At 49.0% G+C, this 20,408-nt stretch overlaps 1 long non-coding RNA gene across 3 annotated transcripts in view; it reads right to left on the bottom strand.

The window, feature by feature from the left end:
* Positions 1 to 20,408, bottom strand: part of LOC149340909 (uncharacterized) — a 55,919-nt gene that overhangs the window by 4,848 nt on the left and 30,663 nt on the right. The window contains exons 1-3 of one of the 3 annotated variants that reach the window (XR_016283666.1): positions 8,138 to 8,291; positions 7,989 to 8,069; positions 1,908 to 2,005 (exon numbers count right to left, since the gene is read on the bottom strand). The exons of the other annotated variants lie outside the window; for them this stretch is intronic. This is a non-coding gene — a long non-coding RNA (uncharacterized LOC149340909). Of the gene's footprint in view, positions 1 to 1,907; positions 2,006 to 7,988; positions 8,070 to 8,137; positions 8,292 to 20,408 lie in introns of those variants that run through there. 3 annotated transcript variants of the gene reach the window in all.

Below are 20,408 nucleotides of genomic sequence, written 5' to 3' on the forward strand. Positions count from 1 at the left end.
AAAAGTTGGTATATAAGACACACCCGTGTATAAGACGCACCCCAATTTACCCAGTTAGGCTAGTGAGGCTTAATTAAACATGCTTGTGTGACCATCGTGCATCGCACCTGTGAGAAGTTCTTACGCAACGCTAAGTGATCGAAAAAGGCAACACTCATGCCATACCCACCCACATTTTAGCAAACAAGAAAAAAAAAACGAAAGTACTCTCCTTATGTCCGTAAGAACTTTTGATTTTAACTTATAACCTTCGAAGTCTTCATCTTCGGATGCGCTATCAAAAAGTTCGGCCATTTCTGGAGGCAACGCGGCTGAAACATTCTCTTCGCACTACGGACGTACTACGTACACGGAGCGAACAAAGTTGCAAAGGGTGACTAAAAAAAAAACACCGGCTTGTCTTCGCTTGTCTTGACAATGGCGAGAAGCGTGATTTTTGCCATCTTTTCGCATTTCACATTACTTTTGCTTGGGGCCTCCGAAACTGCCGCGTGTTTATGATCCCGGAAGTCGTTATCCCCGTCGTTTCATAATAAAGTTCACCTAAAAAAGATGCGCACGGCAGTCCCCGTATTGAAGTATTAACCGTGTTAGAACCGCGTTATTGGTAGCGATACTTTTTCGGTGAACAAAGCTTGAACATGAAGCTGAGAAACGAAAAATTCGCGCATAAGACGCACCCTTGTATAGGACGCACCACCAAGATTTTTTTTTAAAAAGCCGCATCTTATACACCGGAAAATACGGTATTCAGTATTGTCATAAAGTAGTATTCAAGCCACTTTTAGTGCTTCTTTCCACCACACTATATACCAGTTTCTTGCATAAAGCATACAATAATTTCTGCAGTACAGAAATCAACCGATTTTTAAAGGCAATTTTCTATGGTTCCACGGACCATCTCCACAGTTGCACAGTGCAAAGAAGTTATGTCTTTTGAGTAAGAAATTATTTGTTATTTCAGAATATGCTATCCTGCCATTTCAACTGAGCCAAAATTGTATGTTCTGAGGTATAAACACAAAAACCTGCTCCAAGCGATGCAAGCTTTGAGTACTTAGTTACACTCAACAGTACTTCACATACTCTGAAAGCCAGGATCCCACATTATTTGCAAAAGCAAGAAATTTGTCTCGAATATATTCTCGAAAGAGAACTATATTTTGGCCAACAAAAATTTAGCCAATGCAGACTGCTCCACGGCATCGGAAACATGGTACACAAGAACTGACCTGGATTTTTTAACCCTTTAAGGCACTTTGTAAACAAATGCACACACGGCAAACTCACGGCTTTTTCCAAGTACAATTTCTTTGTCTCAGATGAAGTTAGCATAGTTTATGTCACAAATAGGTTGGTTTTTCATGCCATAGAGAAAACGCAGTAAATAATAATTCACAAAGCAGCGATCTAGTTAGCATGCCGACCGCCAATTTTATGCACATATCGCCACCAGTAATAAAATCTTTTTTTTTTTCACATTTTCGACATCAATGTGCATCTTTGAAAGAAAAATTATTCCAAAAATTATTCCATGATCCTTCAGGCGAACCATTCATCATAGCAGCAATGTTCTTTAACTTCACTGCTGACATACCTTATGTCTGGCTTAATGGCTACAAACAAGGACAGTAGGGTTCAAAAAGAGGCAGTATGACAAACCACCATTTCCACCACTGCCTTCCTTCATTTATAGTGTCCTTTGGCCCAACCGATGGCATGTCCATGGAGAAATGGAAGAACTTTGAATATGCATATAACTTTCTTCATCCATGCAAAGGCATTGAAAGTGGAGCAGCTACATGGTATCTAGGGCACCAGAGCAGTAGTTACATTTGAACTTTTGATAAATAACTGGGTTGTTGAAACGTGTTTATGTACTTGCCTGACAAGAAAAACGCACTCACTTTTACGCCCTTTGACACTTGTCACAGTGGCATGGGGCACTTTTGCAAGGATCCGCCGTTTCAAGTCCTCGAAACGGCGACCGTAACCTCATCCGGAACTAGGAAGGAAAAAGCAGATAACCAATTTCATTGATCCCCTAATGAAGCACTGGCAAATATGCACAACTATGCCATGAATAGCCACAATACCAGAGAGAACCGATGGGCAAAGAGGTAATGCCAGAAGAATACCCCAAAACAAATACTGTACTCAGAACCCTAAGCGTCAGCTAACCACAGAAAATTTAAAGGTGGCCCATTTACCATGTTAATTAGGTGACCAACATTTTTCAGAATACTTCATTTTATAGAGCACCGAGCAATTCAGAATGTTGCTGACAAAAGAAAAATGCTATGAAAGGTAGCAATATATGCTTAGGAAAAAGGCCACATGCGTTGCGAACTCCCCAAGATACCACTTTCACTTAGTTGTTAGCTGAGTGGAAGTATAACTAAATACATGCAACAGTCTTTCATAGCATTCCTCTAAATTTTTTAGCAACAAGTGCCGTCTTAGCTATCTGAGGCACACTTTTTCAACATGAATTGTAATTTCTGCACTGGATGAGCACACAGTCCATCCAAATCCTTGCAACGCACGCTGTTGAGCCAGAATGCCCATCAAACGCTTACAGTTCTCGTTCATGCAATCTGCAACACAGAAAAGTGGAAGTAGGTAGAATCCCTAGCGCTCAGTGCTCGTTTGATAATTAGCATAAGTGCATTCAGTCAAGGGCAATTGTGGCAGCACTATATTGTTAAAATTCCACCGCTGAACCCGAGGAATAATATGAGAAAAAAAAACTAACGATGATAACGATTTTCCCTAATGGGAAATTCGAGTGCAGCTTTGTCGATGTCTGAGGCTCTGTAAGCTCACTGTTTTGCTTTGCTGGGCCATTGGTACGCCCGGCGGCAAAATAAGTCGGGGCATGCGACAGGCCATCAGAATCAGATAAAACTGCATCGCCGCACCGTCTGACGTTGCGCTTCTGGCTTTGAGACATCGCAGTGCGCGTGCGCGTCCTTTCATGCTTGCAGCAGTGTCTTTTCTCGCTTGGAGCGGACTAGCAAATTACCTGCGGCGTTTGGCAGTAGGGGTCGCCTTCTCCATTTGCTACGTCCGTGACTTCCGAAATGAGGGAACACTTGCAGATGCGAAGCGGTCTGGCAGACCAAGAGTTACGAAGCACGAGGACGACATACTGATTGTTGCCGCAGCTGTCGTGGACCCTTTCTTGAACGCTAAAGAGATCCGCGATCAGTTGTCACTATACTCCGTTTCATACATAGCAGTCAACGCAGCCAAGGCTGCGGCGCCTGTTCACGCTCCTCGTCCGCATCGTAATGTAGTGCGTCAAAAGTAAAAATCGTAATGAACTCAAAATTAAAGTAAATGTTAGTGGATATTGCAGTATAATGATAATGGTGTTTTATTTTGCAAAAAGATTGCTTTTTCTTTTATGTTCTAGAAAACAAAATGCCTTAGTTTTCTGCTTTTTTTTTTCCAGTCCCTCCTGTATCAGGTTTTCGCAGCTAGGCCGGCCGCGCAGGCCGGCCGGTCATGCCGTCTGCTTGAGTGGTTCACCTGAAGCATTTCCTTCCTCCGAGACCTGGTGCGCTGTTCACTTGTCTGTAAAAATCACCGACCGGACAACCACTGTAGGCCACTCGCATGATACTCGTAGCAAATGTTATATATACCATTCCATAACCTACAGCACCAGTTTCTACACTCTTGTGAGTTGTGGCAGCAGTGAAAAACAAAGATTACGATCGAGCAAATGGACAACTTTAGTTACAAAGATGATATTTACAAAGTTTAAAAATTTGAGAGCGGATGTCAACAATGAAATGCCAGCCACAACGTTCACTCACGTTGCGCTTACATCTCATTGGTGCGGAAGAAGCCCGAATTTTTACTCATTTATATTGTTACCGCGAGAGGACGATGACGAGCTACTGTGTGGAGAACGAACAGCGAGCTTCGTCAACCTCTTTGTGTGCCCTATTCAGGAAGCACGGAACCTCGTCGTCGGCTTCTAACAATAACAATGTCAACTGCAGCGGCAAGTGCGCTAATATACGACACCACTATTGTCGATGACCTGCGCAGCGAAATCTCTGCTCACGGCCCAAATACACAGCTTTCAACAATCCCCATCTCACCGCACTAGCTCACACCCATAACACCGAATCTGACATCTAATGCAAAACACTACTATGAACGGAAGCACTTCAAAGAATTTTCCTTGTGACAACAGCTCAAAAGTGGAGACTTCCCGAATCAGACGCCGCTCACTTTAAAGCCGCTGAGTACGCCGATCAATGCCGAGTTGCCGCTAGCCGAAGCTGCTCGGAATAATCGACGCCGCACTGAATTCTATCACCACACAATTAATGATTCATTGTGTGCCGCATGCAAAAGAGTCACTGAACGCCCGAGAACAGCACTTCGCGATCACGTCCGTCGCCAATACCCTACACTGCTTTTTCCCTTCGAAACAAGTAAGCAACGCAAGTAAATAGCGCAGTGTTTTTCAAAGCAGGCATTAGAGTTTGACAGTTTCGACTTTCTACCTAATGATGATTATAAGAAAAATAAAAAAGAAGTGAAAAAAAATACCCAGCCAAGCCGGGAGTCGAACCTAGGCCCTTTGTAAAATGAACACACAGGCGCGCGCTTCGTACCACTCAGCCACGACGCGAGGCGGACGGATACATTTTGCTTGTTTTTTGCAGCGGACTACTTTCGTACCTTTGGCAGCGTTGACAGCTATGTATGAAACGGAGTATAGAGGTCTCAACTTCGACAATACGTCTCCACTTGAAAGCAGCTGGGATTTAGAACTGTGCCGCAGCGCAAAAGCCTTTCCTCACCGAGCGAAGCGCCAACAACGCTTGGACTTCGCACAAAACCATCAAGAAGAATGGCATAATGTAATTTTTTCTGGTTTGGTCTGGTTTATGGGGTTTTCCCAAAGCGACTCGGGCTATGAGGGACGCCGTAGTGAAGGGCTGCGGAAAATTCGACCAACTGGGGTTTTTTAACGTGCACTGACATCGCACAGTACACGGGCCTCTAGAATTTCGCCTCCATCGAAATTCGGCCGCCGCGGCCGGGATCGAACCCGCGTCTTTCGGGCCAGCAGCCGAGCGCCGTAACCGCTGAGCCACCGCGGCGGGGCGAACGCCATTTGCGAAGAGTGAGACGTCCAAGCCAATACATAGGTTGCACGTGTCGTCACTTCCGCCTCCATCAAACGCTTGCGGCCATGCTGCCGAACCATTCGGCCGTCCCCGCCCGTCTGCCCTGCGATGCCGGACCACTCCTCGGACACTTTGGATTATTTTCTTATCTTTAGAGTGCGATGCCTACTCCAGAGACGAATGAACCATTCAGTGCAGGCTACTGGTCTGAATTTATTCGATCGGCGCGTGTACGCTACGCAGACAAAGTGAAAATTTGCGACGATACAGATCCGTACACGCTGCGACCGGGAGTCGACGCGACGATGGGCGTTGATGTGTTCCTCGAAGTGGCCCACGGGGGATATCGTGTACTCCTTCCAGCTTTGTGAAGTTGGAAGAAATGAAAGCCTTCGAATCAATGGGGCCACACAATGATTTCTACAGCAGGTGGGTGTGAAGCCTGTCTGCGATGCGCAAGCAACAAGACGAAAAGCTCGGCCTCGGCACGCCGCTTTCTCTGCAGTCATTGCTCGCTGCGGTCGTGGCGATCCGAAAAGGCTTGCCTAGTGCTGTAGCTAGGATGCAGCGACACGGGACCCAGTCTGGGTTTGTGTTTTCAGACAAATTGGATGGCGTTAATCAAAACAGCAACATTCAAGAGTGTAGCCATTGCTTCCCACGTTTTCGTTGAAAGGGGGTTTCTGCACAAATGGTACAAGGCGTGGTGTTGACAGCGGGCGACACAAAAAGGCGAGCAGAACGGCGGGCAGCGCAGAAGACGGCCAGTCCAACCCAAGCGATCTCGTGCAGAGCGGCGGCACTTCGTCTTTCAGCGACGCTTCGTCGTCGTCGGCGCTCCGGCAGCGATCGGCCTAGGCGGCGTCAGGCGCGGCCGTCGTGGTTCGCTACATCGTAAACATTAAGTTGACGACACAAGCCTCTTACCTGTCACAAAGTGCACTCCGCACACAATTAAATTTGGGTTGTCGGGGTCCAAATCATCGCGCTTAATGCGAGCCAGCCACAGCTCGCGCAGATTCGTACTGTGTCATGGAGCGCTCGCACTTGCATGCCTACGATTATCTTACGAATGCAGATAAAGTTCGTGTTAAACGGCTTCTTCTTTCGCCTGGAGCTGCCGCTACGGTCGCAGCAGTCAAGGGTGGCACACAAAACCATACCGAATCTACGGATGGACGAGAACCGACACGTTGCGAGCTAACATAGGCAGCGGAAAGCTAGAGGCGGTCTGGCAGTGGTTCGGCAGCATGGCCGACTCGCTACCGACAGCCACCGGATGTGACGTCGGTGCAAGCTATGTATACGTCATCTCACTTTACGATTCTATACCAAGGAGGATGTCAGAGATCATTTCCGCGGGGTGTGTGTAATGAGAAGGGAGGGGGGGGGGGGGGGGACGCGTAGCAGGTTTCGACAATATTTTTTTCTTTTGTTGGCCCTCAGCGTTGGTCTCACTTTTATTTTTTTTTATGTCCAACATATATGGCCACGCCTAAATCTGCTAGCGTTATTTCGTTACTAGTCTACGTGTATTTTATTTCATGTGCAAGTGGCCTGCCTATCTTGGTCTTATCTGACGTTAATAAATGGAATCACTTTTCGGCTGAACGCCTCTCCGTTGCGGTGTGCTCGTTCCTATTTCAACATCACACGGTCGTTGACACAAAAGATGAAACGAATGGAAGTGATCATATATATATGCGGCACCGCGCTGTCGCCGAGAGACGCGATACGTTATCTGTCCAGCCAGGGCAAAGCGAGCAGCGTACGCTTCACCCTCGCCGTGTACCCGCTCCTCCCCCCACCACGAACTACGCGCATGACGTAGGAATAGAGGAAGCGACCCCTACAGCCAAACGCTGCAAGTAATCAGCTAGCCCGATGCAAGCCAGAAAAAATGACACGGCTGCGAGCATGAAAGGACGCGCAACGCGCGCTGCGATATCTCGACAAGTGCGGCGTCAGACGGCACGGCGATGCAGTTTTATCTGGTTCTGACTGGCTCTCGCGTGACCCCGACTTATTTTGCAGCCGGGCAAAGACTATGTGCAATGCACAGCGCGCAAGAATGTGTATATTAGTTCCATAACAGTACTAGTAGAAGACGACAATGTGCCATGCACAGCGCGAGAATGTTGCAGCTTAACACGAGGCGTGATATCGGTTGCGCCGACAGCCTAGTGCTCTAATGCAGTGGCCAGCGAAGCTGATCTGTTCGTGGCGCCGCGGGTGCGAATCCCAGTCGCGGCAATGTTTATTTTTATTTATTTACGGTTTGCCTCGGTTACACCGACGGCGGCTAAACCCACGAACGGGCGCTTATGAGCCGCGCCCTAAAATTAGACCACGCCGACTGGTTTTCCCAGCTTTTTCCGACAACAAAATGGCCAAGGTAACCCAGCCCTGAGCTAACCGCTTTCGCGCGCACGCGCGCAGATGCAAATACGATTACAAAGTTTTTACGCGACACCTTGGCAGAAAACCGCGCGCCGAGCAGCACGCGCGTATTGCTTCCCGGTGTCCGCAACTGTTCCTTTCCAGTAGACTTTTATGGGCACGTGATGGCATTCAACTAAACGCACAGAGAAGTGCGCACTCGGCGCGAGCGCCAACGCGACGGCTCTACCAAAGCTCTACTGAGGGTCCCCATGCATGCATGTCAATATCCCCTAATTGTTTCCTTCCGGCACTGATCGAAATTAATAGGCAGTACGCCTCGGTCATTCGAACTCTCTATCCAACCATTTCGCTCGGCTAGAAGCATAGGACGACTCGAAACAAATTCCGGCACTCTTGAGCGCGATTACAAACAATGGCGCGTGCACTTACCAATGTTCAACGTGCACTTTCACAGGCTCCAGTCCTGCCATTCTGGACTAAGATAAGTGGCTTGGTACAACTTGTGAAAGCCTGTAATTGAAAGAAAGCAAACTTTCCAACTCGTCTCTCAAATCAAAGGAGCGCTGCGTTGCCCTTACCTCAAACGACCGCCGACAAGTACGCAGGAAGGCGGGAAAGCGACGAATGATGTTGCCGCTGGACTGCACAGGAACTTCCGCTGCCGCAGCTTTTGAGGGGGGGAGGGGGCTGGCAGGCGGCAGCCGACGAGTTTTCCTCCTCTCCTTTTCCTCCTCTGATAGCCGCGCGGTGCCACGGAGCGCCGGTGGTGCGCCGGCGGGTGTCGTACTTTCGCGGTGATTCGTCGAGTTCGACAAAAACAAAACAACGAAAACTGAACTTCGGGCCAGCGAGCCAGACTCGCAGGAAAAAAATAAAAAATTCTTAGCCCAGCCAACGGCGGTTAAGTGGTCATTGCACGTTCGACTGCCGCACAAGGTCGTGGGCGTGGTCGCGGGATCGAATATCCCAGCCGTGGCGGCCGCATTTTGGTGGCGGCAACACGTGGAAACAGAAAAACGCCTTCAGTGCGCTGCCAAGCTCTAGGAGCTCAATCATATGAATACACCACGAGTGAGAGAGTACTGCTACTTACACAGAACCCCTTCCCACCCTCCCCCATGCAGTGCGTGAGGCCAAGTCGGAAGAGCGCCAGAAGCGCAAAAGCCAGCTGCGCGGACCGCAGTAGCAGCTGCCAGCGCGAAGACCTCTGCCTGAAGAATAAAAGATGCTAGTCTGTATGCATATGTTAACCAGAAGCGCATCCGAAAGGGGGGTACTTGTCAGCGAAAGCTAACTGTACTTTTCTTGGTACAGTTGAGTACGCAGTGGAATCGGTGACGGCGCCAAGGGGAGCCGCGAGGGCTGGCATGACCCACTTCAAAAATTTAAAGGCCTGTATAAAAAAATTGTCCAGCGCTTTCTTCAGCCCTCATTAGGACCCCTCGCCGATCAGTATGTGAAGCTGTCACCGCTGTATTTTGTTCATTTTATATTTTTCTACACTTGTGAGCAGCCATGCCACAGAGGCATCATATGTCTCCCCGAAATCTGACTCCCCACCCTCTATATATGAAGATCCTGCCGACGTCCTTAGGTGGAATGTGCTGTTCACGCGCGAAAAATGTGTTTGCAAGCCATGCAAAGAGCCAGCACTATCAACCCTCCAGGCTTGTCAGCTGTGGCTCTGAATTTTTTTTTCTGTCCAGTCATTTAAATACCTTGGCGTCACCTTTTTTAACACACTTATAACTTGGTCTGCACATGTAACGAACATTACTAATGACGCCATTCGCACTCTTGGCTACCTCCGCATAAGCTTGAGTCTCGCTCCTGCCTCTGTTAAAACGTTAACTTATCTCACATTTGTTCGACCTAAGCTAGAATACGCATGCTCAGTCTGGGACCCTCACCATTCTAACCTTTGCAGCATTGTCGAATCAGTTCAAAATCGCGAAGCCGGATTTATTTTTTCATACTATACTTATCACAGTGTAACTGCTCTTAAATCTCAAGCATTAATCTAGAATTGAGACGTCGCTTCTAAGCTCTGACTTTTTCACAGATTTTATCATTAATCGCTTGATGTTTCATTCATCTTGCCAGCTCATCGCTTATCAAGCCGCACTAGACATCACAAAGCAGTCTACCCGTTTCCAGCACATACTACAGCTTATCTTTGCTCGCTCTTCGTCAAAGCTGCTCAGGACTGGAACAATCTGCTAGTCGATCGACTCTGCGCGCCACTACAATCCACCTCAATTCAAGGCCGGCTTAGAAGGCCGGCAGTCAGCCCATCCCTCATGTAATACCCCATTCTCGGGGCATTTGATGTACTGACAATAAAATATATAGTGGCAGCCGGCAAGTTCTGACAGCCTCTGCGGAGTACGCGCTTTTTCCGCACGAGCCCAACTGGAATCATTGCGTTCACACTTTCGGATAGCGATACCCCTCCAAGCATCGCTAGGATATGTTAGCAAGTGTATAAAAGACGATAATGATGAAAGTGATTTCATTTCAAACGCACATACAAGCCCATCAGGATCCCTCGAATGTTTTACGTCCCCTATCCCCAGACGCGCGTAGTCCGGCGTAGCACACACCGCCCGATATATGGCCGACCCCTGAGTTCGTGCACTGCCCTCGCTACGCGCCTCATAAATGAAAGCACGCGGGTGTCATTTGCTTGCCAGATGCTTCCCAGCGAGTACAAACCCGCTCTACTCTTAGCCTTTTCCAGTGGGTGTACTAGTTCTGTTGAATAACCCTGACCAGGAGACCACTACGTTAAGGAAAGCGCAGGTGGTTTTGATACATCGGCAGAGCAAGAGGGCGCAATGGGATAAGCATGTAGGATACGGAATGCATAACAGCAGGAAGCTTCTTTAACATTACAAGGGCCACGAAAGGCGTTCCTCGGACGGTGGCGTTTTTTGAGCTAGGGCTTGCAGTTATACCTACCCCCGATTGAGTTCCAAATATATTTCCTGCACTAAACTGCCTCGGAGCGATAAGTCGACGTGTTTCGTCTTAGCCCCGCGCACCTCCTAAAATCACAACACTCCAGGAAAAAAAGCAAGCCTGTGGGGGGTAGCACAGACAACTTTAGTCCTCAAAACCCGCATGCTACTCCCTAAGTTTGCACACGGCACGCCTCTTGGCACTAATGCCAGCTGTGTGCAAACTCATCGGACTAATTTCAAGAAAGAGACAAAGAAAGAGACTGCGGAGACTAACCGCAGCATAGCAGTACAGTGGTGAGCAGCCTTGTCTAGAGCGCTTGAGCAGTGCGCACTTGGTAACAAAAACCGAAATTAGAGAGCAGCCCCTCATTACAGGGCAAAGTTTTCGTGCCTGCTTTGTTTACGAGGCTATCTGGCGGGCGCTACTTCCGTGCAAGCGTTGCAACTGGACCCTAGAGGCTGCCACAAAATCTGGATTTGTTTGCAAGGAAGTGCACCGCCCGAGCGCTGTAGACAAGGCTGCTCACCACTGTATACACTCAAAAACAAGGGGTGTGAATTGGTTCAAAAGTGGCTCCTGTACTAACATCTTTCTCAGTTATGCTATTAAAAGTAATTTGGGTGACAGTACAAGACGCATCTTCAGATATGTGGATGATTATCTTGTTTTTGTCGGAAATGGTGACTTCAATAGGCAGGTCGATGAGGCGTTAAAGATTTTTGACGAAAGTGGACACGGCCTAACTTTCACCATAGAAAAACCTCACGGCAATTGATGAGCTACAGTTTTAAGACTGGCAACGAAGCAAGATCACGTGTGCTCAAGGGCGTCCGCAGAAATTTTTGCAGGGGGGGGCCCATTGGTTGTTGGCGCCGGAGGGGGGGGGGGGGGGGGGGGGGGTATATTCGTAGCAAAAAGGCACTATTTGCGGAATAAACTTATTTATTTGTATATAAATAAAAAATAAGTAAAAAACACACATGAAAGAAAAAGTACAAACAGCAAACTAAAGCGCGGCTAGGAGAGATACATTGGAGTTTATCAACGAAGAAACCATTAAAACTAATAAAAAAAATGCAAAAAGATACTATCACTTCGTGGAGAAGTGTGCTCAGTCTTGCTGCATACGGGTTCTCGACTCACCCGGATTGATGACCAGCACACAGCACAATATGTTCACAAACACGCAACTACAGTCACTCACTCACTCAGTCAGTCTTCCTTGAACAGCAACTGTAGGCGCCTCGGATTTTTCTGGGCGAATTGCGTAATTACACGGGTGATAAATTCATTTCAGTGCTTCATTACACGCTCTCGGTGCACACTCATCATACATATTGATTGGAAAAACGGTTGAACGCGTACGTCGAAAACAAAAGATGACTATATATACAACTAAAACTTATTTACAAGATAAATGCACGCTCGCAGCTTCATACACCTCGCTCCATCTTGCTCGCGCATCCGCACAGTCGGGCAACCGCACACACACTGCTCGCCGCTCGTCGTTTTCTCGTCCGCTGTCTTGGTTGTTCCAGCTTCGTTGACAACCGGCCACTAAAAACACCGAAGCACAAACACAGAGGCGCGCACACGTGCAAGGGCTTACTTGCCGCAATATCCCCGAATGCGCACTCTGGGGGTGAAAGGAACGCCGCGCGACTTCCGAGGGGAAGGGACACTCGCCACTCCGGTCGGAAAATTTGTTTTTGTGTTTTTATGGGGTTCAGAGCCCCAAAACGACTCAGGCTATGAGGGACGGAGTATAGTACAGAGTTCCGGATAATGTCGACCACCTGGGTCTGTTTACCATGCACTGACATCGCACAGTACATGGGCGCTGTTGTGATTTGAGGCCCAGACAGAGGGGACAGGCGAGCCAGGCGGGCGCTATCGGGCTGCGTTGACCAAAGGCGCTGGTTTTCGGAGAAGACGTAAGGAACGCTGGTGTGGGGCGCCTCTGGAGACTGCGTCGCCGTGAACAAAAGCAGCTAATCCCCTTTGCCGAAGATTCTGAAAGCGGCGCTTCTACCGAACTGTGCTCTCCCGAGGATCGGAGGAGACAGCGAGCGGCGGTGGCGCCGTCTGATCGCCCGCTTGCCCCTGAGCAGTCGGACAAAGCGGGGGTGGACACGGCTGATTTGTCCTTCCCTCCTGAAGGATTCATCGGTGACCGGCGTAACGAAGGCGAAAACAAGATGCCCTGTGCACTGTCTGCCTCCGTGTCGCTATCTCTCTAGAGATCAAAGAAACAGACACCCATCTCAAGACGGCTCGAAACACATGCTCGCTGGTGCCGCTGTATGTCTGCAACAGGTCGCCCTTCAGTAGAGTTAACGATGGCGTGGTTTGAAAACTGCGGAACGACGCGCGCCCGGACGCGGCATTTCGGAGATATGTGACCCAAAGCGTGGAAGCGGGGTTGCTTTTACCCTTTTGGCTGAGCGCACCACCGTCCCTGGCGTGCGGCCATCACTCACGGTTCGAGTGAGTGATTTTCCAGGGGGGTGCAGCCGCCCCCCCTTGCCCCCCCCCCCCCCCTCCGGACGCCCATGCGTGTGCTGGTCCTTCCTTCAGAGATCAGAGAAGCCTTTGCTCAGTTTTCGTTCAGCGCACTCCAAGGTTGTTAAATGTGGCATAGCAGTTCCTTGCCTAGGTGCTGCCATTGCCAAATCATGCGGGCATGCTATCAGTACAAGTTTTAATCAGCAGGTTCAGAGGCTAAGAAGTGCGGGCTTTCCAGATGATGTCTTAGTACTTGCTTGCAGTAAGATAATTAAAAAGGTCAAAAGGCAAGAACCACATGAACCTTCAAAAAAGGAAAAAAAGAAATTCGTTGTTCTACCGCACATTCACCAAATGTCGCACCGTTTGAAGCAAGTAGGCAGCAGATATGGCATTGATGTTCTTTTTTCTGCACCAAACAAGCTCGGCAAATTGTGCGCCATTGTAGATACATAGAAGGGCCAGGAAAGAAGAAAAGAAGCGAAGAAAAACAAAAAAGGTTGCCAGATTAAGCATGACCTGAGGTTTGTCCCTTGTGCTGAAGGGGTTGTGTACGAAGTGCCGTTCACGTTCAGGAAGACCTATATAGGTCAAACAGGAAGGTGCTTGAACACCCGCCTAAGAGACCCCAACACATCTTTGAAAGGGGCTCCGTTGTCGAACTTGCGTTACAGGAACTGTCCCCGGAATAACCAACCTGATTCTCCTCAAAAATCGTGTACCCCCACTTTTAATGAAACTGGGATCCTGTACAAGCACAAAGATAAACTAACAAGAGAAATCAGTGAAGCGTTTCATATCCTCAAAAACAGTGACTCGTGCGTGAGCACCCCCTCTGTAACAGTTCATGACTGTGAACTAAAGTATCTTGATCCAGGTGATTGATGTATCACTATAGCTTTTGGTGTTGCCATGCGCTCTTGGTTGTCGATGGAGTATATATTGCGTGTTGTTTCTAATAAACTTTCAGTTGATAGTCAGCGCCGGTCCTGTTCAACGTTTTTATATCCCTTTCAGTTTGAAAGCTGCGGTGCGCGGATTGTCGCCTTTCCGTTTCCTTCCGTGCGGTGGCGCTCGCCACGCTGTTTGCCCGACCAGCGTGGCCCTTCGCGTCTACGCCATGGTCACCGCCGCCTGATTTGGAGCAGCCAGCAGATATCAGCATGGAAGATATCAGCTGTCCTGTGCCAGTTGTTGGCAGTGACGCTTATCTTACAGTATAAAAAAGCTTCAAGCAAGGGTGCTTAAAGCATCCCACCAAAAAGATGCTAGAGTTTACCAACATTGTAAACAAAGCAATCCAGATTTCTTTGAAGGAAGGTCCCGTTTTTGAAAGGGACGTTTTTTGGGAGCTGCTAGACGAGCTTGAATTGCAAAACCTTGTTCGGCTTGGATGTGCAGAGCATATGGCCACTTTTACATGCCAAGTGCTGCATTTTGTCATAGTGACACGCATCCACTTCTAGGCGAGAGACGTGAACCGTCGGCTAGAGAACAGAGAAATATTGTCATTGCAAATAAAAAAGCTCGCCTTCAAGTAGCCATTCCCTCCGTGCTTCCGACTTAGTGTGTCTGCATTTAATGCTTGTCTGTGTTCAATGAAATTAACATTCTAAAAATGAAAGTGCAGTACGCTGCTCCTGTCTGTGCTATCATTGCAAATAAAAAGCTCTTCTATAGTTATTCCCTCCCTGCATCCAGCTAAGTGTGTCTGCATTTATACTTGTGTTCTCTGAAATTGGAATTCTAAAGAACGTGCAAAATGCTGCTCGCATGTGCGGTGCTTCGTTGATAATATAGCGCGGAATTTCGTGACTGATCTAGAAGCGGAACATCGCTAGTTTTATCCTTTCATTAATGTTTCGTGCATTCTCCCGAAGAAATATTGATAGCTCTACTCCAACATACGCATATCATCAGCGCTAAGCGTCGCAAACGTGATGCGATAAAGCGCAATGCAAACGATTTGTTTTTTGCGAACTCGCATCAGCCTGCTCTTTATCTCACCCTTACTAGCCAGGTGAAACATTTCTTTAACCATGAGGCTGAAGTTTCAACGTGACAGCTCCAAAAGTACAGCAAATTTGCGTTCGACGTGTTCGCTCCCAATGTTATCGCGGATGAGAACAGGCTGTCACAGCAACTGCCAAGCGCGAGCGCTCCGGCGCCTCCGGGCCGACAGCGACAGCAGCGCCGCGTGGTGAGTGGAAGCGGACGGGGGCCGCTTTCTCGGGCGCGGCGCGGGGGAGCTTGCAAACTGAAAGGGATCTAAAAACGTTGGTCCTGTTGTCCTCTTCTTTCTTTGTCCCTCGTCTCAGCGCTGTTTTTTTCCCAGAAGCATCGCTAACGCGCAATATCAGACAAAAAAAAAATGCCCAGGCTTAGCTTGGTTAAGCCAAGAATGCGTTGCATATTGCGCTGTCTTTTTGCGCGAGGTATTGCTTGGCGGCACTCGATTTTCTCAGCAGCTTTTCCTCCGTGACGTATGGATGGATGGATAGGAGCGCCCCCTTTGAAACGGGGCGGTGGCAACCGCCACCATGCTCAGCCATCCTTTTTTTTTCTTTTCTTTCTTTTTTTTTCACGTGGTTTAGTGACGTCACGTCACGTGGTTTGGTGGCTGCCCGGCCGCGCCCAAGTGCTGAACTGAGTGATTGCAATATGCTACGCATAAAATTCTCACCATCAGATAGCTGGATCCATGCTGTCCCGCAGAGAGACCGGATTAGAAAGCGCGCTGGCCAACTGATACAGATTTTCGACCCGTCCATGATATGCCGCCTGACGTCCCACAGGTTGTAAAAAGCAGGATCGAGATCGTTGCAGTACACAGGAACTCGGAGGGGTTCCTGCGTACTGCACTGCGGCAACCAAAGAATCTCCTTATTACGTTCTCCTACTTTTTTTCTTTCTCAATTTCGCTCAGTTTCTTTTTTTGCGATATTCTTCCATTCCCCGGTCGTAATTTGGCTTGAGCCCCTCCTACACCGTGGCCCCTCCCGAAGTACTTTCCTGGCTACGCGCCACGAGCGCCTTCAGCACGTGTTTTTTCACATTAACACTTGCCTTTAGGCTAGTTCCAAAAAATCAGTAGGTGTTCCACCAGTCATCACAGAGTTTATAGTTCCGTGTACTGATGCAGTAGTTTACTCTATTCATTTGTCATGCGGAAAGGTCGTTGTTTAAATGAAGGGATAAAACACCGTGACTATAACGACAGTCAACGATGTCGCCATCTTGGCATCCATTGTCGCGATTTGTACAGCTTTCTGCTCGTCTGAATTAAAAAAAAAACGGAAGTTATATATAAAAGGACAGAAACACGCTGCCTTGTGAAATCACTCAGGCAGCCATGGTACTAGCGCTGAAAGAACAATACATAATCCAACCTTCAGTTTTACTATCAGAAAAGAACTTGCCTATCTGTCACGCGATTCGATTTTAGTAATGCAACCTAGCTTTGTCATGTGTTTCTATAACGTCTGCCATATTTTCTTCAGTGGTTACGGCACTCGGCTGCTGACCCGAAAGACGCAGCGGGTTCTATCCCGGCTGCAGCGGTCGAATTTCAATGGAGGTTAAATTTAAAGTCCTTCACTACTGCATCCCTCACAGCCTGTGTGTTTGGTGCCCTTCATCAGTAGTGGTTCACCTGGCTTCTTTTGCCGCAAAATTTTAACGCGCAAGCCTTTAAGGCTCATGCTCGCGGTGTCCGTCCGTGCGCTGGAATCGTGCCAACTGTGGCCTCTCCTCCGTGCTCCTCCTCCCCGCCTTAGCAACCGGTGGGGCCGCAGCTGCGCATAGCAACCGTGACGTCACACAGTAGCGGCAGAACGAGCGCGCGCGCGCGTCGGCGGTGGCAGCTGCACCGCCGCTCCTTCGCCAGACGTCTTGTTGCAGTCGAGTGAGACGCACGGCTCAGAAGCGGCCGAGTGATTCCGCGCCAAGCGGTTCGGGGAAGCGGCAGTGGATTGACCACAAGGCTTTCGCCAAGCACACTTTAGAATTTCCAAAGTCCCTTTGACTTTTTTTTGCCTGTCTGTCACACCGTTTTTTGTTTTGTATTTCCTGACACGTTTTCAAGATAAAAATGGTTTTTACTTAGCTTTGTCACGGCCGGATCTGAACTAGAAGCTGTATAAAAGTTGAGTACAGCGCTTCCGTCCACGGACAATTGCCCGTTGTCTTTTCGCGCTGGTTCATCAAAGGTGTCACATTGTTTTTATTGCGAAAGTAATACTGCTAGCACTTTTCTGCCGTGGGTGGAGGTCGTTCCTTCGCTCCGGCGCAGCTGCGGCACACGACCACGTGACGTCACGACCAGAGGAGAGCAGGGGCCCCAACTCGTCTCTTCGGCCGTAGTCGTTCCTTCGCTCGGCGCGGCGGCTACCACGTGACGGCCTCCTCGGCCCGCCGCGTGAGGCGGGCAGAGGATTAATTAATTTAATTACTTTTACTTAATGCCGAGGAAAGACCAGAATTTTGAGCCTCTCCCGGGCGCGGCCATTTTGCACCGATTGGCGCGCCGCGGTGCGGGCGTTTCTTTGGGGACTGCGGCAGTTCCGCGGCCGCGGCGGCCGCGCTTCGGGCGCTAAAAAAAACATTGTCGAGCATACTTCCGCTGCGTGGCTGTGTTGCAGGAAGTATTTACGTTATCAAAGCGATAACATTGACGCGTTTTAATGACATTTAATTTGACATTCAGGTTAATTGTGCCGGTGCTTAGAACGCGCTCGTGCTTATATCGCTTCCGTCTTGGTGCTCCACCGCAAATAAACTTTTTGTTCAATATCAAACATTAGGTGTGCGGCTAGCATGCAGTTCCAATTCCCATGCACTCTTATTCCTTCCTGCCGGCCGGCCATAAAGCCCCCTTCCACAAACAGGGCTTTCTTGTCGCCGCGCCAATTTATCAACCGCTGTGAGCTCAACTGAGTCGCAGCGCCGACAGAAAACAAATTTTGTCATGGTTTATGCAACCTGGTGCATAAAAACGTACTTTCGCTTAATTTATCAAAGCTTGAATAGATATGAGCAGCTAATCCAGCTTTCCCTCATTAAAATTCCTCTCTCTCTCTCTGAGGTCGGAAGTCGCGTTATTTTATTCAGGAGCTCTCGCCGCGTGTGAGAGCGTTGCGTAGCCGTTTGGCTAAGTGTGGAAAATGTAATCGCGCATATTTTCTTATGAATAAGGTAGATACCGCACCGCCGCAGTGGCTCAGTGGTTACGGCTCTCGGCTCTGGCCCAAAAGACGCGGGTTCGATCCCGGTCGCGGCGGCCGAATTTCGATGGAGGCGAAATTCTAGAGGCCCGTGTACTGTGCGATGTCAGTGCACGTTAAAAAACCCCAGTTGGTCGAATTTTCCGGAGCCCTTCACTACGGCGTCCCTCATAGCCTGAGTCGCTTTGGGACGTAAAACCTTAATAAACCAAACCAAACTAAGGTAGATACCAACAGCAGAAAGATACTATTGATAAACCTTTACCCCCCCCAGATACCTCTGACATGCGTGCGGAAAAAGCAGCTGAAATCGGTAGCGGTCGTGCTTACAATCCTGTGCATGAAATGTGTTCAATGGGAACAAGAGCAAGCTCAGCGCAAGGATGCCGAACACGTACTGGTGATCGAAAACACGCGCTCCGTCGGGACAACCTTCAGTCTGCAGCTCGCCTATCCAGTTACTACTCCACTGAGTCAAATCAACAGATGCACATTCTGATGCATAAAATTATCATAGATGATATCGCACGTAAAAGGCGACAACAAACGACACGACAGCGCAGAAATCTGGCCGGTTTCCAGTCCGTACACTACCTGGTCGACTACCCTCGGATGTCACGTTAACGAGTAACTGCGCGCAAGATAACCGCAGTACTGTCTGCAGGAGGGAAAATGTGAGTAGTGACGCACAGCACACACCCTCGTACGTTAGCTGATGGAGCGCAACAACGGCAGAAGCGAACAGGTAAACATGCGTTCTACGCACGGCGCCGGCGCGACCCGCAGTCCCTCGGGCCGCGCGCGCCGACAGATGGCGACTGGTGTCGAGAGTAGGAGCGCGCCCGCAGCCTGCGTGCGAGGGTACAAAAATCACAAGAGAAGAAAACGCCGTGCGAAAGAAACGCCGGAACAGAAAGAAGAGCGGCCTGCTAAAAGAATATTGTAAATAGCCAAGAAGAAAGAGCAGAGCATTGTGGTGATTCGGGACGGTGACATCGTGGCTCAGCGACGTGAAGAACAAGCGATAAGAGTTGGCGAGTTCGAGTCTGCTACGCGTGAATTGGAGAAACGAAACTACCGGCAGAACCAAGCGCAGCCAGGTGTTACTGCTTTCGCAATCAGCCAGGCTTAACCAATTGCCTTGTGGAGAGGAAATGGCGCAGTATCTGTCTCACATCTCGGTGGACACTCGAACCGCGCCGTAAGGGAAGGGATAAGAGGGAGTGAGAGAAAAAAGGAGAGAGTGGTAGGGTCCCTAGAAATACTCCTAGGGGCCCTAGTAGTGGCGGGCTCCGGAATAATTTCGACCATCTGGGGATCCTTGGCGTGCATTAACATCGTATAGCACACGGGTGCCTTCCGCGTTTCGCCTCCATCGAAACGCGCGGTCAATGCCATCGACAGTGCGCGCCTGATCGTTCGTCTTAATTGTGATGCTCCATCATCACGCGTTAGAATTCCGATTTCTAACGCATCATTAAAAAAAAAACACGCAATAAAATTAGGCGTCTATAGTCCTTTAATTTTCGCGGCGGGCGCGCGCTCTCCGCTTTCACCACCCCCGTCATTTTCGGCAATCGGTACCCCCGATTCCCTGGCTGATTACGTAACACAGCGGTGCGGGTGTCACGTGCTCCTTTCGCGCAGCATGACTGGGAGCAACGACGCGTGCTCGTAGCCGCGCGGTTTCACTTTCGCCCGTCTGCGGCTCCAAAATTCCTTACTAGTGTTCCTTGCCGCTGACCGGCGTTTCGCGTCTCGCATGTGGCGCTTTGCATGTCGACGTCATGCGTGCTCTTGGCGATTTCTCTGCGGCCCGACAGACGTAACGCCACAACGACCAAAACGTTGACAACGACTAATACTCTATTCTTGAATTGACACCCTTTATATTAAGTAGGATGGCTCAGTAAACACGCCAGTCAAATGACGCAGGTCAGAGAGACCAGGCTTTCAGCCCATATTATGCTTTCAGCTCACATAGTCTCTCTTACAACACATCTAATACTAACATGTCTTCAATACATGGCAGTTTCTCCAGCCTTATTTCACAGTAGGTGGTTTGATAGTATCCCAATGCTGCATGAGAGAGAGTTACGAGAACCATTAGTGGAAAGCTCTAGATTTATTTGAACCAGCCTCCTTAACTGGCACTGCA

The sequence above is a fragment of the Amblyomma mixtum genome, chromosome 6, assembly GCF_055824585.1.
Source record: "Amblyomma mixtum isolate Tamu chromosome 6, ASM5582458v1, whole genome shotgun sequence".
NCBI lineage: Eukaryota > Metazoa > Arthropoda > Arachnida > Ixodida > Ixodidae > Amblyomma > Amblyomma mixtum.